The sequence below is a fragment of the Pundamilia nyererei genome, unplaced genomic scaffold (assembly GCF_000239375.1).
Source record: "Pundamilia nyererei isolate P.nyererei 1_Seehausen unplaced genomic scaffold, PunNye1.0 scaffold00100, whole genome shotgun sequence".
NCBI classification, from domain to species: domain Eukaryota; kingdom Metazoa; phylum Chordata; class Actinopteri; order Cichliformes; family Cichlidae; genus Pundamilia; species Pundamilia nyererei.
In genome coordinates, this window is record NW_005187501.1 from 1,617,304 (window position 1) to 1,624,657 (window position 7,354).

Consider the following 7,354-nt stretch of genomic DNA (forward strand, 5'->3'; position numbering starts at 1 on the left):
ATGTAAAGCCTAAAGCCTGAAACTGTACTCAAAGGTGGGTAATCTGCCTTGCACTCAGCGGGATAATGTTTAAGGTGGTTAATTAAAATCAGTTGTAATGTAATATTTTGTGATTTATTTTTTAATTTTTATTTTTTAAACTAGGTTAAGTTGGCATACCCTTCAGGTATGAAACTTCTCCCGATCATTGTGCATTTCTCCATCTGATTCCGTTTTATGACTGAGACAAGTTGGTGTACAGTGAGACCGAGCAAGCACTCGTGATCTTGAGTGTGTCAATCTGCGGTGCGACGCACAGGGCGAAGAGGCGCGGCACGCTCTCAGCAGAGGTCCTGTGAGGACTGGAAGGATCACAAAAGCAGCACACCGACCGAGGCAGGGATGAAGAGATATCAGACACTTGGAAGCAGCTGAACCGGAGGATTTTTACCCAAAGAACACTCGGCTCTGTCCCACGGGCTGCCTCGGTTACTGGCTATCAGGGTGAGCGGGGTGGTCGCTGCCTGCATCTCTCTCTCTCTCTGTGTGTGTGTGTGTCTCTCCTCAGCGCACAGGCGCTCTGCACTCCAGTCTGCTGACACTCCGGGAGGACAGTCCGCACTACACCTCCGTGTCATTGGACTCTATGTGGATACAAAGCCCGGCCAACACAGATCCATGGGGATAGTTTAGAGGGAACTGCTGACTGCGACCTTTGCATGAAATCAGGTAAGTGTCGGTTTATTTGGAAAGGCACATTTTTGGACAGCTAGTTCCCTATTCTCCAACTTAAAACACCTCTTATCCAATACGTGACATTCTTGCTCGCTGTCGGCTTCAAATATAGTGTCTTATTTCTCGAATTCGGCCTACATCAAGCCATATATTTACAATTTAGCTTACACATTCGTCTCAACAACCACAATCAGGCCCTTTAACTGCCTAATTCCTGCCGTCGTTCTAAATTACTACAGTCCCTAATGTTTTTACTCGTGCGCACTCATGTGAGAACAGTGTAGGATGAAATCATTTGTGTGTGGAGCTGAATTAATGAAGCCGTAAAATGACTGGGTTGTTAAATCCAGCATATGGCAGAAAGTCCCCAGATGAGCAGGGGACAGCAGTAAGAGCGGGGAGACAATTGGGCTCTTGTGTGTGTGCACGGTTTTATGATAATGAAAGTGGACCCCGTTGGCCAGGCCCGTCCTGAAACACAAAGATCATTCTCAACAAGTCCCGTACTGTGGGCGCCCGCTTGGTGCTGAGGCAGCGAGTGTATGTGACAGCACCATTATTCACCAAGATGCCCAAGTGCACTTGTATTGCACCGCATGGAAGAACTATCATAACAAGCTGACCCCTACGTAGGGGTATATATTGTGCAAACGCATTTTGTCTGGAAATGTTTATAATTTACCCTAAATGTATGAATCCGGCCACATTTGCTCAACTGTAAGTTTCTAAACAATAACACAAATGACACTCTTTGACTTTCCTCTCAATTGTGCACACACTGTTCCTAAACAGTACTCCTTACAGGATTATTCTCATTTAGCTGTTGCTTCCAAATATATTGGCTCTGGTATTTCAGTTTTCACTTGCAGTTTCATTTACATTTTGCAATAATCTGAGCATATTGTTTAGGCTCCTTAGTACAATAGAATCAATTTAAAAAAAAACATCTGAGAGTGGACCTTCTCATCGATTTAGGAAATCATCATCCTTGCTGCCTGGAGATGCTCATGAATCTTGCATGTTCACATCCGGAGAGAAATGGGGGCACAATTAGAGGATTGCACATTACTTAGAGTATAGATGTTTGGCTCGGATGCAGTGCATTGTATGGCGGTTCTACTGAAGGAGCAGAACATGATTTAGATATGTGTTCTGAAAGGACAAAGGCGAGATCAATAAGAAACTGATTTTTCATCTGTGTGTAGTGAACGGGGCATCTGCTTGAGTGCAAACACTATTTATTTCTGGGAAGGGAGTAGGACATACAATTTGTCTGATATAAGAGGCACACGTATCTTTTAAAAACACTCTGGGGGGCAAAGAGGTGGGCCATCATGTATTGCTGATTCTCTGTCCAGCTGCAATTCCTTAATGCACTCTGAGAGTCAGAGATCTAATAAGAAGTGGAAGAACATCTTCAATAATGAAACCCCACCTGCATCTCTGCTGCAGAGTGAGGGCTGGGGCTGCGAGGCCTCATAAATAACAGAAGCCAGACCTGACACGTGCTGCTCCAACGTCTGGGAACTGCCAATAATCCCTCAGCAGGAGGGAGTAAAAAAAGGCACAATGCTTAGTTTTGCTTTGCAGTCATCAAGTAAATGTAGCTCAGCACAGCAGCTTTACTCTAATAAAGAGTTCTGCAGAGTGATATGAGGGGATATTCAATCACTTTTTACTCATAAGGAGAATACGGGAAAAGCATTCCTGTAGTGAAAGCAGCGCATGGGACAGCAAACAGCTTAAATTGCATGCAGATTTCAATATTATTCTATTGATTTTATCGCATCACAGACTTATCTTTGTCATATTTTTTTCTGCTTTTCAGCAGTAATTTAATTGTAATACCTTGCAGTGTTTGAAGCTTAGAAGTATCATCGCCTTCTTTCAGGCTTTAATTTAGATGTTGTATCACAGGAGCATTTTTTCAATACATATCAATTTCCTCTCTAATACTGGAGATAAATCCCCTGTAGCAATTAACCTGCTTTTGAGTGATTAACCTGTGCTTGTCACTATCTAATAACTACAGACACTTGAGGCTGTACTCCTATTGTGATCATTATTATTCTCATGCTTTACCATGAGACACAAGAAAGCTATGGAACAACATTACATGAGTACTTGTTGATTTGTGATCTGGTGCCCTCCCTGCATATAAACAGCACAGAGAGCCTTTTTTGGATCTTCTTGTATTGCTATGAAGAGACCCTTTCTTCTCTAACACAATGTGACCCTCACTGCTGTTCTTTAAACAGACCCAGTGGCTGACAGAGCTTCGGGCTGTCCCTGCTATGAAAAGATAGCTCTGTGCTGAGCTCCAAAGATTGACCAAGCAAGCCTCATGACTCTCCTGTTGTGTCTCACAAAGAGTCTCATGAGCATGATTTATTTAGTCCAGAAGTTACCGTCAAAGAGGACCTTTTATGCTGTCTTTACAGAGCGCCTTAAGAAGTAATGATAGGTGTATTCTAAACACTCAAATCCAGTAAGTCCTGTATGTCGTGCGAATAAGCTAAAAGACTGCCTTCATGAAAGTAATCCGCTCTGCTCTACAGAACACTAAATGGAGGTTTTTCTTTCAATTGGCCATCTGCATCTATGTGTGTGTGTGTTTGTATGCGACAGAGAAGGAGAGAAGCTTTTTATCCCCCCTTCAGCTGCCTAGCGCGTGAAATATTTAACAGGGACCGCACTATTTTTGGGTTTGTGCTCAGTTTGTTTTGAAGCTTATGTAATCCGTAGTTTCAGCTCAACGCGCGGTAATGTTTTATGTCAAATAATACACCATTGAGTCAGCCAACTTAAGCGTAGTGATGCTGCAAGCAGTATAATCCTGCAGACGAACTGTGCGAAACTATAAAGGACATTGCACAGCTGAGAATTATGATGAGGACTCCTGCACCATCTGTGCACTGATGGATTTGCCATGTTTAATGCAGCGTCTTGTACCTCAAGGAAGCGGGGGCCACTCCAGATCGTCTCAGGTTCCTTGGTTCTCCGAGATATTGATCAACTTGTCTCTCTTCCCTCCAACTGTCTCCATCTCTGCTTGTTTTCTTCCTCAGTTTGTCTCCCATCTCGCTCACTTTCTCCTCCCTCTACTCTCCTCTCCTGTGAGGTGTCAGATTCTCTGACTCATGCCCTGGTGTGGAGGATGGGAGGAAAGCAGGGATGAAAGAGAAGAGAGAAAAGTCATTTTGCAGATAGAGGGAGTGACCTTCATCCAGTAAGAAGGATGGGATAAAAGCTGGAGTTAATACCCTGCCAAAGTGTATTCTCCACCATGCCAAAAAGCCATTCAAAATGATATATGGTCCTAGTAGGAGCTCTCTGATAATAAGAGACACGCCATTGTAAGGAGAGGCAAGGCAAATGATTAGAAAATTTCAATGTTGTATCCAGAAGGATAAACACTCGGGGACAGCATATGAAATATGCTGAAGATTTTTGTTTGAAACCAGATTTTTATTTATTTGTTTATTTTTTGTTGGGGGGATTTGACAGTTAATATATAAATATATATATATATATATATAAAACAATTGACAGCCCACAAACATCTCCTTATAAGGTCATTATCTGCATGTTTGTGTTGTTGTTGTTGTTTCTTCCCCCACTGGCAATAATGAGAAGAAGGGAGGGATTGGGGTTTACCTAATGAGGGGATGTGTTTCTTTGTAAAAACAACTGCATCTAGAACTGATCAATCGCAGAGTGGCCACATTCCTTCAAGGGTATATGCTTATTAATCCCCATTGAGCCAGAACTAAATAAATACTGCTCCACCCTGACAGTGAGAGAAACTGATGGCATTTTATAGACTCCCGTGCTAGTATGTCAATTACACTGCTGTTCATTAGCTGCCGGGTTCCCTTGTAAGTATGCAGATTCTGCCACAGAAAGCTGTCTGTGTCTAAGCTGTATAGACAAACTGACATGACTGTAAGTTGCAATGACAAGAAGAAGCCTTGACAGTAACGATTCCTGCCACTTTTAAAATGCAGCCGTTTCCAATATCAGTGATGTAAATAAACAGTGGCTCTACAGCTTGTGTGAATAAGATTATTGTGTGTATAAATGGCTACAAATGTATTACCCCCCACCACCACCCAGCTGACAAACCCACAAAGTTTCAGAAGGCGTGTTATCGCAGGATTTTCAATTAGGCGCGTTCATTGTGAAGACAGCTTTTCAGCGGCTTTGTTTATAAAATCAGAAATCTTGTAGTTTTACTGAATGTTTTAAAAACACACTGCCCTGGGGTAATCTTATCAGCGTCAGCCCACATTTAGGCGCAGTGGCCGTAGTGAATGTGACCGCTGGCCGTTCTCTCTGCTGCAGGAGCAGCCGACAGCTCGGGGGCCTGATAACCCTCTCTGGAGCCCTGCGGTTGACAGGCGACTTGAACTGCAGGCTTACACGGTTATGCTTTAACGCTAGATGAAGCGGTGGGCTGATAGCAGAGGACAGTCCCCTCTGTGCCAAGGGCTGACCCCTCCCATTATATGTGACAGAGCTGAGACAGACATGCCGAGAGATGAAACACTACTCTTTAATTTCAAGCCTCTCCTATTTCACAACTAAAGCCCTCTTCTCCTCTCTCTCTTTTTGCCTCTCGACCCTGGAGAGGTTATGGAAGTGCAGCTGTATTGGTGTAACCGTTTAATTCTTCAATCGAGTGCTCATTATTCTTGCAATATATGTTGCTGAACTATACTGAAAGGGATTTACTGTCAATTTATTGTAGTTTTTCTTCTTTTTTTTTTTTTCATAATCTAACGTGGGTGATGCAAAATGTTTCTTTGGTCTGATCAGGATTTAGCAGCTCCTCACTGAAGACTAGAAGAAAGTTTTTCTTGAGTCACCACACAACGCTGTAGCGCTAAAGCAGAGGTTTAAACTTTAATGATGTTTTTACTATTAGCTGCAGCTTAAAGAGAATTTGAAAGCATTCATGAGATGGTACGCTTTATTTGTACAAAGGCAAAAATTTCACTTAAAAATTCCACAGTCACATAGATGTGTTGACATCACTGTGGCGCTGCTCAAAAAGCGGTACAAGTGCTGCATCTTGGAATGACCATTTGCTGTGATGTGGGTAAAGCTAATCCAAGCAAGCACTTCCACTTTGAAAATTTCAATTACAAGGAATAGAGTTTATTTGATCAAGAGGCCTTTGCATCATTTCTATTCAGTATGCAGTCATTAGCTATGTTAGTGCTTTCACACACCCTCTCCTCCTGCTGTAAGTAATCAGATTTACAGACAGACGCTTAAAATGGCCGAACGTTTGTTTAGACGTAAGTCGAGCAGACGTGTGCATTTCATGTAAGTTTGGAGACCGACTAACCAGTAGCAAAGAGGAGCCTGGAGAGTCATTGCTTTTGTCTGTTGTATTTTTTCATCATTGTCTGAGGAGATGACGCTTTCATTGTGTCACCCCGTGTACTCAAACATCGCAGCAGTTTGAGTTTGTCGTGACAGATGGGTGTATAAAGTCTTCCTGTGGAAGTTCTGAGTAGATCAAAGCCTGTCCGCTGTTGTGCTTCCACTGGACACTGTATGTGTGTGTCTTGTGTGGATTGTTGACTCCTTTCATCCCAGCAGCTGTGTGTGTGTGTCTTGTTTTGACTTTTGTTTTGGGGCACATAGGCATATGAATGTTGGGGTGGGGGGGTATACATATGTGTAAATGGTCTTTCACCTCTTGGTACTCTCGCTGTGCGTGTGTACACACATTGACACCCTCCCACTTACTGCTCCATATGTGCCCACCCGAGGGACACCCTGTCCTCTTCGCCTATGCGTGTTGATGGAGCAGACACGGAGGGGCGGGGCATACCCTGTTTCTGTTGTTCACCATGGAGACCAGGCACGTCCTTCTTCATTTCCTCTAAGCCAGCCCAGAATCGCCTATTTGCCAGGATTGTGTGCGGGATACGGTTGTCTCAGAACAGGTGCCCAGTCCTCCAAACAAGCCCGCTGTAAAACATTCTTTTCATCTTGACAGACTCTCTGTAGTGGAAGCACCTGAAAATCTGGCAAGGAAAAGAAAAAAAAACTGTGGTTGCTGTCAGGGGATGTATGCCGAATGCTTTTATCCATGATATCTTTGAGGTTATGGACGGTTGACAAAAAAACACCAACTCTGGATTCTTGCTCGATTTAACTTTAAGGATAATTTTACATTGTTACATCTTTTTAATAACAAGCGTGGTGTTGGGATTTTCTGTCGATTTTTAATTCGTTGTCATGTTGTCTGTGCTATATGTTCTCAGTTAATGACTGTGGGAAAGATTTACAAGTATTTTGAAGACACCAACTTTCATAAAGACAACAAGGCTAAAATTGTTCCTTTGAGCAAAAAAACTGCAACTTAATCTTACATATTGATAGTGAAAATGCTGAAAGGACACAGATTGTCCTACTGCAATGATCTACTTTAGCCATAGACTGTATATAAATGGTGGAATAGGCCACAAAACATCAACGATTAGTAAATTCTAGTTAAGTGGTTTTGAGCTGAGCATTAGTAATTTGTCAGTCACAAGAAGCGACCACTCTAAAACATAATCTGCTTTGCCACTGCTGTTTTTTTACACTAATGGAAACAGTTATTTGACCATTTTGTTGTATT

The 7,354-nt window shown here is 42.6% G+C and overlaps 1 protein-coding gene across 2 annotated transcripts in view; it reads left to right on the forward strand.

The window, feature by feature from the left end:
* The first annotated feature begins 253 nt into the window (after positions 1-253).
* Positions 254-7,354, forward strand: part of LOC102207720 (poly(rC)-binding protein 4-like) — a 34,299-nt gene continuing 27,198 nt past the window's right edge. For both annotated transcript variants that reach the window (XM_005740471.1, XM_005740472.1), the window contains exon 1: positions 254-708. The gene's annotated coding sequence lies outside the window, so the exon portion shown is untranslated. The remainder of the gene's footprint in view (positions 709-7,354) is intronic.